Source organism: Pipistrellus hanaki (genome assembly GCF_964339955.1).
Source record: "Pipistrellus hanaki genome assembly, chromosome: 6".
Lineage (NCBI taxonomy): Eukaryota > Metazoa > Chordata > Mammalia > Chiroptera > Vespertilionidae > Pipistrellus > Pipistrellus hanaki.
The window spans coordinates 81587110-81610044 of NC_140508.1; the positions used below are offsets into that span (position 1 = coordinate 81587110).

Consider the following 22935-nt stretch of genomic DNA (forward strand, 5'->3'; position numbering starts at 1 on the left):
CTCCTTTCCCTTGTTGGAAACCACTCTGTGGACTTCTGTAGTATTCGTTTCTGTGCCTTTTATGGTTTTTGCCACCTAATTATGCATTCCTAAACACTGTCTTTAGTATTCATCCATGTTGCAGGTAGCCGGGATTCATTCTCAGTGCTCGGTATTGTATGTATGTGCCACGATTCGTTTATCCAGGTGGAATTTATCTTGCCTTAGGTTTGTGGGAGGCCTCCAGTTGATTTTCTTTTCAGACGACCAGCAAATCGCGCTAACAATATTTGCTGAGCAATCCATCTTTTATCCGCTGATTTAGATGCCACTTTTATTGTTTATTAAATAACCTTAAATATTTTGGTCTACTTCCAGACTCACTCATCTGCTCCATTCATCTCTGTCTATTCCTGAGTTCATAATGAATTACTAATCTGACTTTGTAATATACTTTAAGTAAGAGGTGGCAGAGTTTGTCTCCCTAGATTTCTCTCTCTTTTTTTCCCCCCTGGAACTTTTCTTGAAGTCAGTTTGTTAAGTTCCAAGATAACCTTGTTAGAATATTTATTTGCATCCCACCGAAAGTATAGATTAGGAGATGAAAGATGGCATCTTTCCTTTATTGAGTCATCTAGCCAAAAATGGGAATGTGCCTTTTTCCTTTACATAGGTCCTTATGCCACAGAATTGACTTCAAAAGTTTTATTCATGTCTCCTGCACATTTTTTTGGTGAAGCAACTCATTCATTTAAACATTTGAATAGTATTCCAATAGTTTCCTGCCATGATTTATTTAATTATTCCACTTTTGAATGGCATTTGAATAAATATGTTTCTAAATTTATCCTATGACAAATAGTGACTGGTCCACAAAGATCCTGACTTATCCCTGCTACAAATATGCACAGATTGCGTTTTCTTAAAGATGGCCATAGGAATATCTCCAATCCCACATGTTCTGATAATGTGACTATTATGGGCTGACTTGTTGCTGCCACCTGGTGGCCAATAGAAACAATGCAAGACCAGCTGTTCTCTCTTTTTTTAGAGAAGCTTATTCTCATTCATTCTTTCCACAAACATTCACAATCCCTGATGGTGGGGGGTCAAATGTACCTAAAAAAGAAAGCATATTCTAATGTTACAACTTTTGTATACTTTCATCTATGGTCATGGCACATCACTTAGAAGAGAACAATCTCCTATGCTTTCTTCCAAAAATCAAAATTCTATAAAAATGGAGAGATTTTTCATTAGTTTACAAAAGCTGACTCAGTAGCAAAACCTAATCTGAACGGACATAAGGTTATATATATAATACTTATTACTACATTTTTATTCCTATGTAATAGGTATTTATTCCACAGGGAAAATGTGAATGTTTGATTATTGGGTGCTATTATAGACCCCTCTAGGGATGTGATGTAATAGACAGTAATTCTCCCTGAGGCCGGTGTTGCTCAGTGGATAGAGCGTCAGCCTGTGGACTGAAAGGTCCCAGGTCCGATTCCGGTCAAGAGCATGTACCTTGGTTGCGGGCACATCCCCAATAGGGGGTGTGCAGGAGGCAGCTGATCGATGTTTCTCTCTCATTGATGTTTCTAGCTCTCTATTCCTTTCCCTTCCTCTCTGTAAAAAAAATCAATAAATAAAAAAAATCAATAAAATATATTTTTAAAAAGTAGTCATTCTCAAAGTGTGGTGCCTCAGACCAGCAGCTTCAGCACCACTCGGAAACTTGTTAGAAATGGAAATTCTCAGGCCCCACCCAAGACCTATTCAATAAAACAACTCTGGGGTGGGGTCCAGCCGTCTGAGCTTTAAGGAGCCCTCCTGGTGATTCTGAGTCCTGCTCAAGTGCGAGAATCACTAATACAGAGCATGGGCACCGCTTTACATTTATAAAATTCTAAAGCCCTGAATTCCAAAGCACACCCGCCCACTACCTCTTGCCCCCATCTCAGAGAAAGGATTTCTCCTAGGTCTCTCTTTTGAAATTTCAGGTAACATTAAATGCATCCATGAGATTTTTTATGTTAAAAAAGGGGGCAGAGGTTCCTTGTAGAAAGGGAGAAAGGGTGGAAGAAGAAAAAAGTTCCATCATTAAGATACCTCCTAATTCATCATATCCATCCCCCTCTTGGTAAGCACTTAGAACGCTGCTCATCTTCTGCTCTAGCGGATAAATGCCATGATGCATTTCCTTTCCTGCCTGTCTTCTCCTACACAGGGTGAGGCCTTCTCCAGACAGGTATGCCTCACGGCGGAGCTGCTGAGTCACAGGACACACACATCTAACTTTCCTAAATAACGCCAGTCCTCTCCTCAGACCGGCAGTACCAGGCCTTGGGCCCCCACCCGAGGGGTTCCTGGCCTTCCCAGTATGGACAGAGCTGTGGGGATTTCCTTTTGGTCTTGCCTATCTGATAGCTGTCTCTCCTGGCTTTTTTATTTGCATTTCCCTAAACATTCAGAAGCTGAGCCTCTCTTCAGCCAATCTGTTGTTTGGGAATAAACATTTTGCCTCTCAGCCTGCCTCTCGATCTTCCAAGCATAGCTTTCTAGAACTCCATGAGACCTCTCTGGTCGGAGGCAGTGACACAGGCAAAGTGCTTTGGCTCCCCAGTCATTGTTACTTGGACCGGGGATATTTTAGACTCTCTTTTGCAACTCAGACTGAGCAGCCACGTTGGTTTGTTCCAGGTGGCATCTGGGCACCCCTGGAGGCAAGGGGTGACAAGATGGGTGCAGGGCCGAGGGCCATGGCGCCAGCAGCAACAAAACACACGTCGCGGGGAAGAAAGCCTGCACCTCAGCATGTAATTTCTCAAATGTTATCTTGCTGCATTTTCAAGTGCTGTTTACTGGAGCCCGACTCTGTGCCAGGACTGTCGTGCGTTCTCCCACTTCATGCGTCCCACAGAGCTGCCAGTGTGCACACAGCTTCTGTGCCAGGCTCGGCCTGGCCCCGGGAATCCAGATGTAAACAGAGCAGATCTGGCCCCTGGTCAGTGTCGCTCTCTCTCTGTGTTAGGCGGGGCATCATAACAAGCTGGGTGGCTTAGACAATAGGAACCTGTTTTCTCACAATTCTGGAGGTTAGACGTCTGAGACCACGATGTCAGCAGGGTTGTTTCCTTCTTGGCTTGTAGATAGAAGGCTGTCTTCCCCCAGTATCTCCAGGCGGTCTCTCCTCTGTCTCCAATTTCCTCTTCTCACACAGACACCAGTCGTCCTGGATGAGAGCCCACCTCGCCTCTATGAACTCATTTGACCCTACTCACCTCTCTAATGCCCCTCTTCCAAATGGAGTGATATTCTGAGGCACCGGGGTTAGGATTGCAGCCTATGAGTTGGGATTGGGCCAGGGAAGAGGGGGGAGGTGGGGAGAGACCCAGCTCAGTCATAACACTGTGTAATGGGAGAAGACATGAATCCAAAAATCACAACTCTATGGAAATGGCAGCTGTGGTCCCGGGGCTGTGAGAGCCAGTGGGGGAGGGGGTATTGGCTGAGGGGCTTGTGGGAAGCCCTCCCTGAAGAAGTGGCATTCAGGCTGAGATCTGGAAAAGGGCGGGTGAAGCAGAGGAGGGGACAGCAGAGCAGGCTGAGGGACCAGGATGTGCGGAGAGATGATGGTACCTGGCGTCTGAGAAACCGAAAGGCAGACAGCAGGACAGGTTGCTGATGGGACCTCGAGATGTAAGCCTTGAACCAGAGGAAATCCACCTGGTATTTCTTTAAAAATACAGATCCTTTGCCCCGGCCGGGTGGCTCAGTTGGTTGGCGCATTGTCCCGTACACCGTAAGGTTGCAGGTTTGGTTCCTGGTCAGGGCACATACCCAGGGTGTGAGATTGATTCCCGGTCAGGATGCATGTGGGAGGCAACTGATCAATGTTTCTCTCTCTCTCTCCTTCTCCTATCCTCTCTATCTAAAATTAATTTTAAAAAAGAGAGAGAGAAAATAAAAATACAGATCCCGGGCCTCATTCTAGGTCCACTGAATCAGAATCTCCAAGAGGAAGCTGCATTTTTATTTTGGAAAAATATCAAATCTCTGGAAGAATTGAAAACGAAGTACAAAGAACGCTTGGCCTTTTGGCAATTTATGCTTTTCTTTCTCCTTTCATTGCCCTCCCTTCAGCATGCATTCCTAAGAATAAGATAAGGAACTTTTCCTTCATAACCACATTACTATCGTCATGTCTCAGAATATTTTTTAAAATATATATATTTTATTGATTTTTTACAGAGAGGAAGAGAGAGGGAGAGACAGTTAGAAACATCAATGAGAGAGAAACATCAATCAGCTGCCTCCTGCACACCCCCTACTGGGGATGTGCCCACAGCCAAAGTACATGCCCTTGACCAGAATTGAACCAGGGACCCTTGAGTCCGCAGGGCGACGCTCTATCCACTGAGCCACACCGGTTAGGGCATGTCTCAGAATATTAACATTAATTCAATAATGTCACCCAGCATCCAAGCAACATTTACTTTCCAACTCAGGATCCAATCAAGGAAATATGTCCCTTTACTCCTTCTAATCTAGAATAACTCCTGCCTTAGGCTAGTGGAGTGCCCCACATTCTAGATCTGTCTAAATTTTCCTCATGATTAAAATCAGGGTAAGTATTTTTGGCAAGAACATGACATAGGAGATGTTGAGTCCATCGTACTGTGTCACATAGAGGCCACAGCGTCAGCTGGCGCCAGTCTTGGGGATGTGGGTTGGATCACTCGATTCCGGTGGAGACGGCTGGGTCTCTATTGTAAAGGTGTCTTTCTCCCTTTTCAGTTAGCAAATAATTGGTGTTGTGATGTTTTGAACCATGTGACTATTTGTTACTCCAAACCTCTCCCTCAGTGGCTTCAGCATCTGTTGAGGACTGTTCCTTCCTCAATTGATTATTATATTGGTGATTGCAAAATGGAATCTGCATTTATCAATAAATGCCCCTGGTGACTCTTCTACTTAAGGAATATGGGAAGCTCTGTTTAAGTCAGACCAAGGTATTGCTCTCAGGGCAGCTGGAGGCATTAACTAAGACTCATTAGAACCAGTTAAAATGCATATCCCTAGGCCCCATACCACACCAAGGAATGAGAAAGGAGTACTAAGAATAGGCCCAAGAAGCAGCATTTTTTGCAAAGTTCCCAAAGTTTGAGAAACACAGACCTAGTTTGTGATCCTCGGCCTTGCTGCTCATTGCATTTTTAACTCACCATGCAAGTGTTTCGTTTTTCTTCTGGAAAGTGTTTTATTATTATTATTACTAGAAGCCTGTTGTACGAAATTCATGCAAGAGTAGGCCTTCCTCCCTCCTCCCGCTGCCAGCCCCGGCTTCGCTCTGGGACTTGGGACCCGGGCTTCCCTGTGGCCTCCAGCAGGCACCCAGGACCCGGGCTTTCCTCCAGCCCCAGCTTCGTCCAGAATGACATTCGGTCTAATTAGCTTATTACTCTTTTATTATTATAGACTAGAGGCCTGATGCACAAAATTTGTGCAAGGGGCTCGGCCCTCACAGCCCCTGCTTCGTCGGAAAGGACATCTGGAAGGTCGTTTGGCTGTCCAGTCTAATTAGCATGCTATGCTTTTATTATTATCGATTCTTATTATCTCTGTGTGTGAGCATGTGTGTTTAAAAGTACAAGCCCCATGTCCAGAATTTGATTCATATATGGTCTGGGGTAGAGCTTGGGCATCCGCGCTTTTGAAAGGTCCCTTTGTGATGCCAACATTGAGAGCCACAGGGCGAGGAGGGTTCTTTCTACACCAAACATAAAAATGAAATTTCATCTGCCCCCACCTGGTTCCCATTAAACTCACAGCATCACAGGCCGGAGCTCACCTGCCAGCCAGGAACATCTGGTGCTCTCTCCGCACCACTGAGGGGCCCCCACTGTGTGCAAACAGCCCAGCCTATGCTCTTCAGGGAGCTGACAAAAGAGGTTGAAAGAGGTCACTTCCCTACAAAGTGCGGGGACGTGGGAAAAATGCGCACAAAAACACATGCAAGCATTGTACAATCGGAGTTTTATAGTCCAGGAAGCGGACTCTCTGGAAGGGGAAATGACTGGCCAGCGGGTTCATGGCAGAGCCAGGACTCTTACCCAGGGTCCTTCTCCGACTTGGCTCACTTTTACGTGGGCCCTCCAGGCCCCCCTGCGCTTCCTGCACCGCTGTTGGTTGGGCCTGGCCTGGAGCCAACATCTTCACCAGCAGAACCAGCCACCTATCAGGGCTTAGCCTTAGCCAGGCCTTGGGCTATTAGTTGAATGAATGAGTGCAGCCAGTCCAGCACTTGCCCACTGGCTGGTATTGAAACCAGTGGAATAAATAAATCCCTGTGAGATGGATTCGCTCCTTTTTTTTTTTTTTTTTTTTAAATACTATATTTTTATTGAATTTTTTACAGAGAGAAAGGGAGAGAGATAGAGAGCTAGAAACGTCGATGAGAGAGAAACATCGACCAGCTGCCTCCTGCACACCTCCTATCCGGGATGTGCCCGCAACCAATGTACATGCCCCTGACCAGAATCGAACCTAGGATCTTTCGGTCCGCAGACTGATGCTCTACCACTGAGCCAAACTGGTTTCGGCTAGCTCCTTTTTTTATTTTACAAACTCAGGAGTCTCTAGACCTTCCTTATTCTAGAGGCCTTGCCTTGCAGCATAGAAACCATATAGGTGACCTCCGAAATGTATATACATACTGTACAGCTGATAGCTCAATTGATGTTCCTTCTTTTCAGATTTAACCAATTGGCATTAATAATTATTCAAAGAGTGCATTCATTTTTTGGGACACCCTGTGTAATTCACCCAAATTCTACCCTCCATATACTTTATATGTAATTATGAATTGCAGTTGATTGGTTGACCTAAAGTTATGTAGATATTTAATTCTATAATTATAAATATCCATGTTCCAGATTTTATTTTATTTTAAAAAATTTATTTTTATTGATTTCAGAGAGGAAGGGAGGAGAGAGAGAAACATCAATATAAGAGAAAATCATTGATTGGCTGCTTCCTGCACACCCCACATTGGGAATCAAGCTCAAAACCTGGGCACATGCCTTAACCAGGAATTGAACCGTGACCTACTGGTTCATAGATTGGTGTTCATAGATTGAGTCATGCCAACTGGGCCCAGATTTTATTTTATTTTTATAAAAAAAAACATATTTTATTGATTTTTTTACAGACAGGAAGGGAGAGGGATAGAGAGTTAGAAAGATCAATGAGAGAGAAACATTGATCAACTGCCTCCTGCACACCCCCTCTTGGGGATGTGCCAGCAACCAAGGTACATGCCTTGACCAGAATCAAACCTGGGACCCTTCAGTCTGCAGGCCAACGCTCTATCCACTGAGCCAAACTGGTCAGGACTGGGCCCAGATTTTATATGTTGGAGTGAATCCATTTATTTTCACGTCCTCAAATACATTCATTAGCTTTGGACTGCCCCTTAATGTCTAACAGGTCATAGATGACCTCAAAATAAAGAGATTTGCTTTTCATTGATGGCCTAGGGACAAAAGAGAGAGTTGGAGGACATGGTCAGTGTTATTTTCAAGGACCAGAGAATAGTTTAACTTTTGGAGGTAAAAACTTTTTAAAAATATCATTCACACTCTGTGTAATTGACCCATATAAACTATACAACTCAATAATTTTTGGTATACTCATAGTTGTACAGCCATTATCACAATCAATTTGAGAACATTTCATCACCCCCAAAAGAAACTGGTGCCCTTGATCTGTCACTCTCCACTTGACCTCAAAACCCAACTCTAGACAACCACCAATCTACTTTCTGTCTCTATAGATTTGCCTATATGAACATTTCATATCAGTGGGATCATACAATATGTGGTCTTGTGTCTAGCTTCTTTCACTTAGCACCTGTTTTATTTTCTTTCTTTTTTGGGGGGTTTTGTTTTGTTAATCCTCACCCAAGGAAATTTTTCCATTGATTTTTTAGAGAGAGTGGAAGGGGGGGGAGGAGAGAGAGAGAGAGAGAGAGAGAGAGAGAGAGAGAGAGAGAGAGAGAGAGAGAAGCCTCCTGCACGCACCCCACCAAGGGCCAGGGATAGAGCCTGTAACCTTGGTAAGTGCCCTTGATCGGCATTGAACCCACGACCCTTCAGGTCATTGCTCTATCCACTGAGCAAAACCAGCTAGGGCTTAGCTCATGTTTTCAATGTTCATCCATGTTATGGCATATATCAGAACTTTATTCCTTCTGATTGCCAAATAATATTGCATTGTATGGATATACCAGATTTTATTTACCCATTTATCATTTGATGGTCATTTGGGTTGTTTCCACTATTATCATTAATGCTGCCATGAACGTTTGTGTACAAATTCATGTGGATGTTTGCTTTTATTTCTCTTGGGTATTTACGTAGGAATGGAATTTCTGAGTGATCTGGTAATGCTATATTTAACATTTTAAGGAACTCTCAGACTGTTTTTGAAAGCAGTGACACATTTTACATTCCCACCAGCAGTGTATGAGGACTTGTTCTTACCTGCCTTCTTTAGGATAGCCATTCTAGTGAGTTTGAAAGTATATCTGAACAGTGGTCTTAATGTGCATTTTTTGATGGTCAATGACATTGAGTATTTTCTCATGCAGTTGTTGGGCATTTGTATATTTTCTTTGGAGAAATATCTATTCAGATTCTTTACCCATTTTAAAGTTATTTGGCTTTTTATTATTGCATTGTAAGAGTCCCTCATGTATTCTAGATACAAGTCCCTTATCAGATACACAATTTGCAAATATTTTCTCCCATTCTGTGGGTTATTGTATTTGTTTGTGAAGGCTGTCATAACAAAATACCACAACTGGGATGGCTTAAACAGCATACATTTATTTCTTACAGTTCTGGAGGCTAGAAGTCCAAGATCAAAGAGTTTTCAGATTTGGTTTCTCCCGAGGTCTCCCTCCTTTAACTTGTAGATGGCCATTCTCTCCTGGTGTCTTCACAAGATCTGTTCTCTATGCGTGCACACCTGATGTCTCTTCCTCCTTACAAGGACTCTGTTCATATTGGATTAGATCCCACCTTATGGGTCTCAGCTTAATTTAATCACTCTTTAAAGACCTTTAAATATAGTTACATTCTGAGGTACTGGTGTTAGGGACTTCAAGATGTGAATTTTGGGGGACACACAATTCAGCCCATAACAGTTATATTTTCGCTTTCTTTTTTTTTTTTTTTTAAATGATGTCCCTTAAAACACAAAGTTTTTTTTCTTTATTTTAATGAAACCCAACTTATCTATTTTTTTTTTCTGTTGCACAATTAGTTAACCCAACATCATAATGTTTGCCTATGTTTTCTTCTGAAAGTTTTGCAGTTTGGGTTCTTACATTTCAGTCTGATCCATTTTGAGTTCATTTTTGTATATGGTGTGAGGGAGGGGGTCCAGTTCACTCTTTGCTTTCTATCTTTCTTTCTATCCACCTGAGGATATTTTTCCACTGATCTTTTAGAGAGAACGGAAGAGCGAGGGAAAGACAGAGAGAAACATTGATGTGAAAGAAACACATTGATTGGTTGCCTCCTGCAAGTTCCCGGATCAGGACCTGGGCTGGGGAGGAGCCTATAACCAAAGTACATGCCCTTGACCGGAATTGAAACCCGGGACCTTTTGGTCTGTGCTCTATCCACTGAGCCAAACCGGCTAGGGCCAACTCCACTCTTTTGTATGTGGGAATCTGGTTGTCCCAGTACCATTTGTTGAAAAGAGTGTTCTTTTCCCACTACATTGACTTGTCATTCCTGTTGTAAATGTTTGAGTATATACCCGGACTCTCAGTTTTATCCCGGGGATCTATGTGATCTATGTGTCTGTCCTTATAAGCGCATCATACTCGTTTAAGTTTTGAAACCAGAAAGTGCGAGTCCTTCACCTTATTCTGAGAACGGCTGAGCTTCTGGTATCAGACACTGTCAGCGGTGTGAACCAGCAGCACAGCCCAGGGACTTGGGCCCATGGTCAAAGGTTCATTTCAGGGACACGGACTCTAGGTTCTGCCTGGAAGAGATGGTTCCCGCTGTCAGCCCACAGCTCTTTGAGACAAATCGATGGAAACATCCTGTGGAGAGCCAGGATCCCCTCGAGTGAACATCACTTTAAGTCCTCCCTCCCTGCCCTGCTTTCTAATTGCTCCTACTGAAATGGTGTCATTCACAACTGGATTATTATTGAACTGAGAGGGGTGGGGGATGGGGGGAAGTGGGGGGCACTTTCAGAGGACTTGGGGCCCCCAGAATAAGCCCAATACCGAGGTTTTTCACTCCCCCCCATGAAAGGTTACTGAGTTTCCTTAGCAAAGAGGACATCACTAACCTCAGGTCACACCGTTAGCCTCCGAAGAACATTGCTCGTCAGTGATGACCCCGGGGTTGTTCTTCACACAGACTGCTGGGGTCTGAATTCACTGGGTACCATCCCCAAACCCCAAACTCAAACCTTGTCTGCACCAGGCTGGCTGGCCCTAGGCCTCTAGTCTGGAGGCTGAGCGAGCTCAGGAAACAAGGCCCTTTGTGGAGAAGAGAACGCTATTGTGGGAAAGCCAGTGTCCAGGGAGTGTGGATTCCAGAGAATGTTTTGGGATGGATTTTCTCTCTTCTCTCTCCCCCCCACCCCCCCCCGCTTTGTTTAACTTTCCCCTTCCTGAGGGGGTGGGAGTGATAGGACCCTCTATACAGCAGCCTTAAGGGAGTTACATCCTTTGTCTTGCAAAGAAAAGATGGCGCTCGGAGCTCTGGGCCCAGGCCAGAGGCTTGGATTCGATGACAGAAGCCACCAGGTGTTTTCCTTTTCGTGTTTAGCAGTACACCTCGGAGAGGCAGCCCCTTTCCAGGCCGTGGCAGACGTCAGCGGAGGCACGACCACTTCCTTCCTCCTGCGCTTCACCTCCTTTCTTCCCAGAAAGGGGAAATGATGCGAGCCCACATCGCAGCCCCGGCCTGCCGCGCTCCCCGGTCTCGCTTCTGCTCTCCGCCCCCCGTTGGGGGACCAGCCCCCGCAGACCGGTCCCCACGGTCCCCACGACCAGGCCTGGCCGGTCCCCTCGACGTCCTAGGAAGCCTCCGACTCCGGCGGCGCAGCCCTCTAGGTAGGAACTCGAACCCCGGCTCTGAGCTGGTTCCGGGTGACCTGGGGCTCCTCCCGGGGCTCCCCGGTGCCCCCCATCAAATGGGCGCAGGGACCCAGCCCTGGGCTCCCCTTCCCAGAGGGGGTGGCGGCGGCGGGAAGGGGGCGACCCTAAGGAGGACTCCCCCGGGGCCTGGCTGCGCCCCAGCCCCGTGCATCCCCAGCTGCGGGGAGGGCCCCCACCTTAGGGCGCCCGGACCCGCGCTCCCGGGCGGCCCGGCGGGCGGAGCGCCCCCACCTCCCCGGAGCTCAGGCCCCGCCTCGGGGCGGAGCGCGGGCGGCGCGGGCGCGGGGAGCGGCGGCTCCGGGCTCCAGTCGCCTCCCGGGCGGCAGCCGCGGCTCGGGACCCACGGGCTCGGGGTCCGACGCCGGAGCCGGGAGCCGCCGCGCAGGGCTGAGAGCGGTGAGTCCCGGGCCTCCGCGGGCTGCGGGCGGGCGGCGGGCGAGGCTGGGCGGGCGGCGGTCCGGTCCGGCCCTGACAGCCCTGCCGGGGGCCGAGGGGCGCTCTGGCCGGGCCGGCGGCTAAGATAATCGGGGGCCGGGAGTGGGGGAGAGGAAGGCGGTGAAGGCGGGGACGGGAGCGCCGGGCCGGGGCGGCCGGGGAGGAGGCGCCAGGACGAGGCCGGGGCTGGGGGAGGCGCTGGCAGGGTGTCGGCGGGGGTCGCCGTGCCCGATGGCGGGGCGGGCAGGGGGGTTAGGCTGGCTCCGGACTCTGTCGCTGTCAGTCCGCCGGGGAGCTCCATCCCGGCCATCGGGAGCCACCGCCGGCACCGGACAGCCCGGAGCCCGGGCTCGGGCCGGGCATGGGGGCGCCGCCCCCTCGCGTGGCGGCGTTGGGTCCCCGGGGCAGCGGCCGGGCGCGGCGGGGAGCCCTCTGGCTCCGGCGGGAACGGTCCCCGGGGCCAGGCGACCCCGCGTGCCGCCCCACCCGCCGCGGGGTCCCGCCGACCCGGCCCGCCGGCCCGGGGAGCCCCCGCGTGGATCTGCCCCGGAGCGGCGCGCCCGGCGTCTCCAAAGGCCCCCGGGTCCCGGCTGCGGGATCCCGGCGCTTCCACTCTGGGGAGGAGCGCCCCCGAGCGCCCGGGAGGGGCGGACCCTGTGCCCCCGCCTGGGAGAGGTCGCAGGGGGTCTCCCCAAGGTCACCGGAGCAGCGCCCAGGCGGAGCTGCCGGGCATCCCCACGCGGGGAGCAGGGAGGAGGGGAGGCGCTCGCTGCCGCCTCCTTCCCCGATGCAGCCTCCTTCCTCCCGCTCCTCCTCCCCCGCCCGGCCCGGCCACCCCGGAGATGCTGAGGATGCAGCTCCCAGCCCGGGGCGGATAACCGGGGCCGATCGCCGAGCCCGGGAGCTCCGAGTCCGGCCTCCCGAGCCTGGGACCGGCGCTCGCCCCCGGGCACCCGGGCGCGGAGGGAGGGAGGGAGGGAGGGAGAGACGCGGCGGCATCGGCGCTGCTCGGAACCCAGAGCCGAGCGGCGGCGCGCCATGTGATGGAGCCACATAAAGGGCCCCTGTTCTCCCTCCAGAAAAGCCCGGCTCCCCGGCTCCCCGCGGCCCGGGCGCAGGTGCCGCCGCTGAATCGCCCTCTGTGGAGGCCCCGGGCCCAGCGGAGCCCGGCGCCCTCTCCCCCGGCGCTTTCCCTCTCGGAAAGGGCCCTGCCCTTAGCCGCCGGGCCCGCCGGGGGACTTCCCCGTGTGCCCTGCCGTTTCCTGCGGCCCGTGCAGCAGCGAGAAAGCCCCTCCGGCCCGGAGACTCCCTCCTGGGCTGGCAATGAAGCTTTTGAACTCCGCTGGTGACCAGCTGTCTGCCCCAGGGCGAGGCCCTTGGCCTCGTGGGAGCCGCAGTTGCCTCTAGGAAACGGGGGTGAGGACCAGCCTTTGGGGGGATGGCGGAGAGGCCCCCATGGAAGTGCTTGGTGCAGCCGGGCATGGCCGGAGTGCCCCTAAGTCAATGCTGGCGCCCTCCCTCCCGGTTTGGCGTGGGGCGTGTCCCTCCTCTGAGGCAGGAGCAGAAGTGGAGCCTGCAGGGGCCGGGAGTTCCCACATCGCCCTCCCCTGCTTTGTCATCAAGAGGCGGCTTGCAGGCAGCTGGTGGGCGCTCCTGCGTCTTCAGCAGGCAGCCTGCATGGGGGGGCCTTCCCACACAAATCCCCAGCCTCTTCCCAGGCCCCCCCTCCCCCACAGGATGTTGGCAGTCAGAGGTCAACCAGGCCACTCTGGATGTTCAACTTTGCACCTTGCTGTCCAATGGAGTCTACCCAGCAGTGTCCCCCAACCCCGGAGCCTTCCTGGCCCCTCTCTGGTCCTGGCTCTTCCCAGCCGCTGGGACATTCCTGCAGGGAGACCACTCGATCCTTCCAAGCCCTCTTTGCGTTCCCCCCTCTGAGACATTCCTGTGACTCCTGTGCTCTCTGAATCCTCCCTGGCATGGAAGGCCATGGCGGGCGCAGCCTCCACGTCCCGGGTAATTGATGCTGGAGTGGAGTTAAACACTAACCTAGTTAAGTCTGTTTGGGAGCCGGAGCCACAGGGCTCAGAGGTTGCTGACACAGGAAGGTGGGTTTTCCCCCAAGGCCAGACCTCCCTGCAGAGCCTCTGAGGACTCTTTGGAAACTAGGGCCTCGGGTTCCTCCTAAAACCTGCTCCATCATCTGGAGGGAGTGTTCTCTGACCCCCCCAGAGGCTGCAGCCAGCCTGGTTTTGTAGGTCGAAGAAGGCCCGTACCTGGATTCATGTGCTGTTCTTGGACCCTCAGGACCCCTACCTGACCTCACTGTCCACCCCCAGCCCAGCACAGAGGACGTGGTGGATAGTGGGTCCCCGCTGGCATTCTTCCAGCAGAGACCAGGCGACCTTCTGTACCCCGAGCACATCTTAGGGATTGGGCTCCAGGGAGGGCGTGGACGAGCCTGCTGCCCACAGAAAGCTACGACATATGAAGAGCACAAGGGACCCGTCTGGGGTGGGGTTGTTCTCCGGGTCTTGTGTGCCAATAGGCACAAATTGCAGTTCAGTGCTTAAAAGCTCTCTGTGACTTTGGTAAATTATTTCCTCTCTCTCAGGCCTGACTTTCTCGTCTGTTAAATGGGAGTCATCGTAATGCTGACTTCATGGGCTGTGAGGATTCTGTGAGACCATCACACCCAGAAAGTGCTTAGTGCAGCGCCTGGTGTGGGCAGGAACGCAGGAAGTGCTTCCTGTCACCTCACCTCCGCTTCCTGCCATGCATCGGGCTCCCACTGCCTGCGTTCTGGGGCGGTGTGGCCTCCTCTGCCTCCGGCTGTCAGGATGGCACGGCCTGTCCCCAGGAATCCATGACGGAGCCTTTCTCACCTGGCTGCCATTTTTTTCAGGATTCATTGATGTTTTCAACAGATGTTTACTTCCTTCTAGATCTTGTGCGTAGCAAGGGATTTCAAGATGAATAAGGCAGCCCTCAGAGTTCTTTCTCGCTGAGGGAGAGGCAGGCCTGGAAAGAGATGGCGAGGCCACTGCCCCCCACAGAGAGCCAGGGAAAACAGTTCCACCGGCAGGAAGAGGACTGAGAAACAGAGCGATGGGGGAACAGGTGGGCTCAGGCCAGCCCACAGGGTTCATTCCTGACTCTGCCATCTTGTAGCTTGGTGGCGATGGACAGATGCCTGACCTCTCAAAAGATCAGCTGCCTACCTCAGGGTGGTGATGTGAGGAGAAAAGGGAGACCACAGGGGTGAGAGATGTAGCTCAGGGCCTTCGAGATGTTAACCCACGATTGCAAATGTTAGCTGCTGTTATGATTAGTCTGTGATGACCAGTAACAGGTGGGCAAAGTGTGCTGTGGGAACCCACTGGAGCCCTTCAGAGACAGTGTTCCCGGTGGCGGGCAGCCTGGGCGGAGAGCACAGCTTGGGCAGAGGCACGGAGGCTTGTTGTCTTTGCGAGCAGTGGGGAGTTGCCACCGGAGCACATGGAGGCTGGGGCAGCCGGCAGAGCCAGGGCGCAAGGCAGAGGCTGTCCTGCCAGCGGGTCCCGAATGATTAAACACTCGCTGACCCGAAGCAGGTACCCTGCGGCCCGAGGGAGTCCAGGATTAACTTCTGCCTGAGAGGAAGGGCTGTGCTGTGCTCCTTTGCTAATATATTAACTGTCCCTCCCTCTTCCTTCTACCCCGGAAGCACAGAGGTCCCCTCCTTCTTCCTGAGATGCTTCCTGAGATGAGATACTCCTGTGCCGGTTCCTGTCTTCCTGGGACTCAGTGTCTTATTTGAAGGAAGGGGCTGCGGGGAGAGAAAGTTTCCTGGTCCATCTTCTTTATTGATCAGAATATTGTACCATGCTTTTCTGGGTGGTGGTCGTTGTCTGGAATCTTGGCTTGCATTGTCGCTGAATCCTCGCACCAGCTCATTGTAGTGGACCCATTTATCACCATTACACAGAGGGGAAACTGAGGCACAAAGGATGAGGTGATTTGCAGAAGGCATGCAGCTTATACGTGGTAGGAATTCATATCTGGGGGGTCTCCAAAGTTGTTATGTGCTATCCTGAGCCACCTCAACTTACACACCTTGTAGATACCTAAAGCTGATTGTATAGCATGTCTGGGTTTTTCCACCTGTATGCATCCTTGGAGTGGGCAGTAGGCACCTCAGAGATGGGTCTCTGTGGGGTGTGTTCTGGTTATCTGGGGACGGGGAACTGCCCTATTCTCTCCCGGTGCTGCCTTTTGCGAAGGTCCTGTCGCAGGCCCTTGGCAAGGGGGAGGGGTTCTTGGGTGTCTCAGAGTTCAGGCCGCATTCCTCGGCCCAATCATGTCCCACACACACGCCTTGATGCAGGCAGTTTGCAGCTTGATTAATGTAGCAGGTGGCTGAGCACCACGGTGACCCCGGAAAGGAATGAGCCTGTTAGATGGCTGGTCAGAGTATCATGTAGCCACAGGCCGTTCTCCTTTTCCATCAGAGGCAGAGATGAAGGCCAAGGTCCAAACCCTGACCCTGCCTTCCACTGGGGTTTTGGCCTTGGACCATTTCTCCATCCCCTTGAGCCTCGGTTTCTTCATCTGGAATACAGGTCCTATAGACCGTATGTTATATAGAGATCATTCAGAGTTACCCTAAGGATTTATAATTACACCACACACACACACACACACACACACACACACACACACACAAAATGCCTGACTTCCAAGTTGTAGAATCAGGGGTCTTCAAACTACGGCCTGCGGGCCACATGCAGCCCCCAGGGGAGTCTGATCCGGCCCGCCAGGTTTTTTGGGCAGTGAGCGCAGCCAAGGTGTTACAGTAGGAATTAGTAGTTCATATAGTCCGGCCCTCCAGCTCTCTGAGGGACCGTGATCTGGCCCCCACTTTAAAAAGTTTGAGGACCCCTGTATGTAGATAATATTGGTGTAGTACCTGCATTCTCCTCCATGGTACTTATCAAAAATTGTGATTAGGTGGTCATTGCTCTTCTAGTCTGTCTCCACCCCCAGGCCAGTGGTTCTCACCGAGGGGCAGTTTGGCTCCCCAGGGGGAATGTGACAATATCTGGAGACACGTTTGGTTGTCACCACTGGGGAGGGGTGCTATGGCATCTAGTGGGGTGCGGCCAGAAATGCTGCTAATGTCCTCCAGTGCCTACGATAGCCCCCGCAACAAAGAGTTATATGATCCCAGATGCCAATAGTGCCGAGGCCGAGAAAGCTTAGATGGGACTATAAACCCTAAAAGGTCAGCGACTGTGTCTAATTCATTCATCTCCGTGTCCCTGGCTGCCCAGCATGCTGCCCGGCACACAGGAGATAATCAATATGCATTAAAGAGATGAATGAGGTCTTGGAACACCTTATGTCCCCTGGAGTCCCAGAGGTTTGGCTCGCAGGACGTTGTGAATGGGAAGAGGAGGTTTAGATGGATCTGAATGATGAGCAGCCAATTGGTAATTCAGGCCAAAGAAATTCACGCTGTTTTCCTTCCCGAGCAGGTGCTTGGGGGCCTGAATGATCTGAATGGCAGTCACCGCTGCCTTTTGCTCATGCAGACACAGGACCCACCTTTATCTGGACAAGCAGGCCGGGGCGGGGGAACATAGGTGCTGACAAGGAACGCCCTGTCAGCTGGGCCCTTGGGATCTGCCAAGTTGGGGCACAGCTGCTGTCAGCTTCCTGTTTTTTCTCTTTCTGGTGGAATGAAGGAAACCCACTGAATGGCTATTTTCCACTGACATTTACAGCACCGAGATAGGCCTTGGATTAATGAGATCGAGCTCCAGCGTAAAATCTGCCCGATCACTTAAAGCTTGGCCAACCGGAAGACACGGCTTGTTTTCTTTGGGCCATCCGATGTCTTTGGATGGCTTTGGCCAGGGAAGCAGGAGTCACGGCTCTGTGCAAAAGAAGGGAGTGTCTTACACCCCGGCATTGTAAAGGCCGCAGTTGTTGTCTCCCTTTCAATGTATTGAGAAGGCGTATTTTAATTGGGCCTTTGAAATTAATAACTGATTAAAGCAAAGGTTCACCGTGAGCCCCAGGCTGGCTGCTGAGATTGGAGCTGGGCTGTTGAAAGGATCAGGCGGTGTCATTCGTGGGCTCTCCGGGAGTTTGAAGGAAAAGATTATCCCCCAACGGCATTTGGACGGGTCAGAGGTGCACCTTGGTCAGAGTTTATTCTGATGGGGGAAGGGATCTCAGGTAGATGTCTCAGACTTGCTCATGAATCGTCTCGGGGCTCCTGACTCAGTAGGTTTGGGGACTGAGGGCCTGCATTTCTAACAGGCTCCCAGGGGAAGTCCTTTGGCTGGTCTGTCCACTGCACTTGGAGTAGCAGGGTCTGAGGATCCCAAAGTGAGGGGTCCTTGGTGCAACCCGCTCAAGCGCAAAAGGAAACCCAGCCTGTCATGCCTGCGTGCACAGCCACCTGCTCTGCTGGCTGGCTTGCAGAGTCACGTATTGACTGCGCGCCTTGTCCAGGGCCCAGGCCTGGGACCGAGTGTGAAGGGATGGCTGCCGGCTCTCAAGGAGCAACTGACCCAGCCAGAGGGAAGGGTGAGGGGCTTCTTGTGCTTCCAGAAATGTGTGTCCGGAACCCACCCTTTCTGGGTCACCTGGTTTTTTTAAAATTTGTTTTAATTAAATTAATTAATTAGTTAATTAATTTAAATTTATTTTTTTGGGGGGTGCTTTAGGGCCCTAGCCCAATCCACCTGGATTAGAACCAGCCAGGATGGGCCCTGGGAACCCACATTTTTAAAAAGTGTGCCGGGCTGGGAGAGAGGTAGCCAGGAGGAAGAACTGGCAGTGCATGGGAGGTAATTGCTCAGCAGGACTAGTGTAAGGTTGTAGAGTCATATACTCCCTGATGGCTCCTGACTGAGGGAGAGGCTGAAACCTAGTCTGCTCCACCTGCCAAACTCTACACCCTGCAGACTTGCATCTGCCTGGAAGAAAGGGCATCTTTAAAAATATATGAATAATAGTTGTTAGCATTTGGTGCTTATTATGAGCTGATCACTGTCTTTTTAGCTCGTTAGTTCTCCTAGCAACTCTTAGGGGCGGCATTATTACTGATTGTGCTGCAGAGAAAAGTGAGGCACAGAGAGGTTCAATGACTTTCCACAGGCCACACAGCCTGTAAGTGGCAGAGCAAGGATTTGAACCCAGATTATCTGGCTTCAAAGATGATGCAGGTGATCATTATAGTGTCTGGCTTTTCTCTGTGGCTCTCTGTGTCTGTACGCTGAGGGAGTGCCCTTTTTCAGTTCTTCCCCAAATGAGGGAAGGCTGGTAGTGACCTTGGCTGGCTCTGGAGTCAGACCTGGGTTTGATTTCTGCCTCCACCACTTATTACAACTTTGAGCAAGTTACTTGCCTAAGCCTCAGTTTCCCGCTGTGTAACAGGAATAATAGAAAGCATGAGATGATATGATTGACCATTTAGACTCTACTTGGCACATAGGATGTACATCTCAACTATTATTATTACATTAGTATCAGCGAACTTGGTCCCTGGGAGTCACAGATGGCTCCAGAGTAGAGGGGGTAGGTGCACAGAGCCCTGAGCTGCTGATGTCCCCGTTGGCCGGAGCCATTGTTTTGTTCACCCACATCACCTGTGTCATTACATACCTAGGCATCCCGAGCCTTCGCTTCTTGGCACAGGGTAGAGGCCCTAGTGTTTGGGCCACCCTGAGGAGTTCTCAGAATTTCTTGGCTCCTAGGATGGTTCAGAGTCTCAGTCAGAACTGGCTTCATTTCCTGTGGTCCAAGCGCAAATAGAAGGCACACATTCTCAAACCTGCTCTCTTCAGGGCTCGTGGTCCTTCACGGTGACTTGTCGCCATCTCCACGGCCCTTCTGGAACTGGGACAGTTGCCTCTGGATTTTCATTAGCTTTTTTTTTAACATATAAAATTCAGCTTTTGTTTTCTTATTGCTGTATTTTATGCTTTTTAATTATAAAAGAATACAAATGCATTATTAAAATTTAAACAATATGAACACGTGGACAATGGACAGTGATATTTCCCCATCCATTACCACCAGCCACTCGTCCCCCAACCCCCGGAAGAAATTCCTGAATGTTTTATGTATCTTTCCATAAATTTCTGGTGCATAGACAGACCCATATCCATTTACATGTTTATCCTTTTTTTTCTTCTTTTTAACACATCTATAGATCACTCTTCTGAAACTTCCCTTTTTTTCCCCCCCATCTAATTTATCTTAGCATATGTCAGCGCACAGAGAGATGCCTCAGTCTTTAAGGCTACATGATATTCCAGCAATAAAACTTTACCATAATTTATTTCTGCTTCCTTGCTGACAGTTGAGGTTGTTTCCAGCTTTTTCCTGCTACCAATGTAGGATGCTACAATACCCTTGCTTGTACAGTGTCTATTTTTGTACACTGGCATGGTTTTCTCTATAAGGAAAACTTCCTGCAATTAGAGCTATGACAGACGTTGTCAAATTGTCTTCCCAAGAGGCCAAACCAATTTCTATTCCATCAACAGTATGTGGGAATACATCCCCTTTTCCAAAGCTGAGTATTAAATAACTTTAAGTTTTGCCAGTCTGAAAGAATAAAATGGAAAACATGTTTCTGAGTCGGGTTCCACAGTAATTCAAATTTTGACTCTTTAGATTGGGCCTACATAAAGATTGTTACATATTTAAGAGCTACATTTTACCTGGCTTTATTCTTGAAATGAAAGACATAAAATTATGTTAAAGCAGTTGCTTCCCTCACACTGATCCCTGCCTCCTGGAGTAATCAAAGACTTGGGCAAATAAAAATAAGAGAAGCCCTATCCGATTTGGCCCAGTGGATAGAGCATCGGCCCACAGGACGGAAGGGTTCCATCAAGGGCAAGTACCTCGGTTTCAGGCTCCATGCCCGGCCCTGGTCGTGGGGTCTGTAGGAGGCAACCAATCAATGTGTCTCTCTCAGATGGATGTGTCTCTCTGTCCCTCACCATCCCTTCCACTCTCTAAAAACCAATAGAAAGATATCTTCAGGTGAGGATTAACAACAACAACAAAAAAGAGAAAGACAGTGTGGTTCAAGTGTGCTAAAGAAGAGCATAAAGAAGCTAACTTTTTGTCTGGTAAACTCTATCTTCATGAATATCGCATACAAATTCTTAAAATACAATGTGCATTATGATGGGGGTGAGATGGGACTTGAAATCCTCAAAAGAAAATGACTTGATTAGAAGCCAAAAAATCACGCAGCTAACCTCTCGTGGGGGCAGCAGAAGAGGGGGCAGTTAGGAAAGGGCAACTGATTTTGAAATAGTCTCTTTGGTGGCTCCCCTGTTTCCCAGAGGGGTTTGTTGGAAGGAGGCTGTGCAGAAACCCCCTGAGTTCGCAGCTGGGAGTGCTTATACCGATGACTCATACCTGGGCAAATGCATGTTAGTCCAGTAAGAGTGAGAGCAGAGGAGCAGCGACTGGCTTTAAAAATGGACAGCCTTGGAGCTCATAGAGTTGGGATGTTGGTGGCACGTACAGGCTGTTATCCCAGTTCCAGGGCGGAGTGCTCTGAACAGCACCTGGTGTAGACCAGGTACACTGAAAGGGTGCTCAGTGCGATGAGTGAGCACCAAAGACAGCTCTTTTCTTGTGAAGGGGCCTCCAACTAAAAAAGAATAGACCTATTTAGAAAGGGGTATGACCAGCTAATCTACTCACCTTTGGGGAGCCACACCTTAGCTATTCATTTTCTCTGGGCCACCTGTCCTGGAGATCTTCATTCACGGGGGTGTCTTAAGAGCAGGACAAGGCAAGGAGCAGTTGAGAATTTCTTAAACAGTGCTGTGGACTGAGCCTAACCATTGTTTTGTTACACACCATCTAAGCAGGGATGTGTGGAGCCAATGGAAAGGCATTCAGAGGTGAAGATTGCCCGTGCAGCCAGGGCCAATCCCATCTCATCCTTTCATGGAAGGCAAGGTGGGAGCCAGGCGAGGCGTGTCCTGGGACTGGCCCTCAGTGTGACCTCTTCTCCCAGAAGCCTGGTCTATTTTGTCTGTTTGATGCTACAGCTCTGGTTCCAAACCCAAGGACCACTCCCTGCGATAGAACTGATGGAAAAAAAAATCTGTGAATTTTCAGTTTCCCACCTTCTGACAACTCTCTCAGTTTTGAAATGCCTACCATATGCTGGATGGCTCTCTAGCAGGATGTACAGGTGAATAACATATATGCCTTGTCAATCAAAGGCATCTAGTCCAATGGAAGAGGCAGATTGGAAACTAACAATGACTGAAGAGTGCTGAGCGTCACAATAGAGATGTGGTCACATGCCTTGGAACTAGAGAGGAGAAAGAAACCCATTTGGCACAGGGCAGATAAAGAACAATTCAGAGGGAATAAAAAGAGCATTGAGACAAGGCAAGTGGAGTGCTGAGCATGGTGCCTGGAAAGCACTTAAGAGATGATAGATAGGATTATTACAGCACTTGCACCAGCTCTCGAAGAACAGAGAAGAGACTGCCAGGTGGAGAGAAAGAAGGGTATTGCCACTCCATGGAATAGCATGAATGAAGGTGAGGAGGTGGGTGTGCTGTAGTGAAACCTGCATGGGCTTTGAGGAGAGAAATCTAAATCTTGGTTCTGTCACTTCTGAGTTATGACATTGGGCATGTCAAGATGAGCCCCCACTTTCTAATCTATCCATTGGGGATAATGAGACCTGTTTAACATGGCTCACTGTGGAGAGTAAAGTTATGTGTAGACCCTGACACATAGCAGGGTCTCAGCAAATGGTGGGGACCATTGCGGGGATATGAACCCATCAGACTGTTCAGTGTAGCTGGGAAATTGAGAGTTTAGTGACTTTGGGACATTAGGATGGCCAGACATAAAGTTAAAATGTCAAAGCCACACACTAGATGGCCTGAACCATTAGGCTGAGGAGTTTAGACTTGACCCTATAGGCAACAGAGAGATTAAATGCTTCCCTACAATGGAAATACAGAATCACACTTGGTTTCATAATGGAAAAAAAAAAGTGCCAGTGGTGTGGATGGTGGGTTGGAAGGTAAGGGGTGGAGACGAAGAAACCACTTTGGGGAATGCTGTATAACCCACCACTCACCTGAGCCCAGTAAAAGCTGGGTTCAGTCCTACAGCCAAGTACTGCCCAGAGAGGCAGATGAGGACAGTGGTAACGAGCACGGGCTTCAGTGTCAAGGCCCATGTGGATGTGAAAAATCTGTGAATTACTGCTGTTTATTGGCTGTATGACCTTGGCAATCATCCCACTGTGTTTTGGTTTACCCTTCTGTAAA

The 22935-nt window shown here is 49.9% G+C and overlaps 1 protein-coding gene across 2 annotated transcripts in view; it reads left to right on the forward strand.

Moving 5' to 3' along the window:
* The first annotated feature begins 10999 nt into the window (after positions 1–10999).
* PPP1R16B (protein phosphatase 1 regulatory subunit 16B) overlaps positions 11000–22935 on the forward strand; it is an 88619-nt gene continuing 76683 nt past the window's right edge. The window contains exon 1 of one of the 2 annotated variants that reach the window (XM_084887990.1): positions 11000–11131. The gene's annotated coding sequence lies outside the window, so the exon portion shown is untranslated. Of the gene's footprint in view, positions 11132–11446; positions 11573–22935 lie in introns of those variants that run through there. The other variant, XM_084887989.1, reaches the window with a different exon arrangement.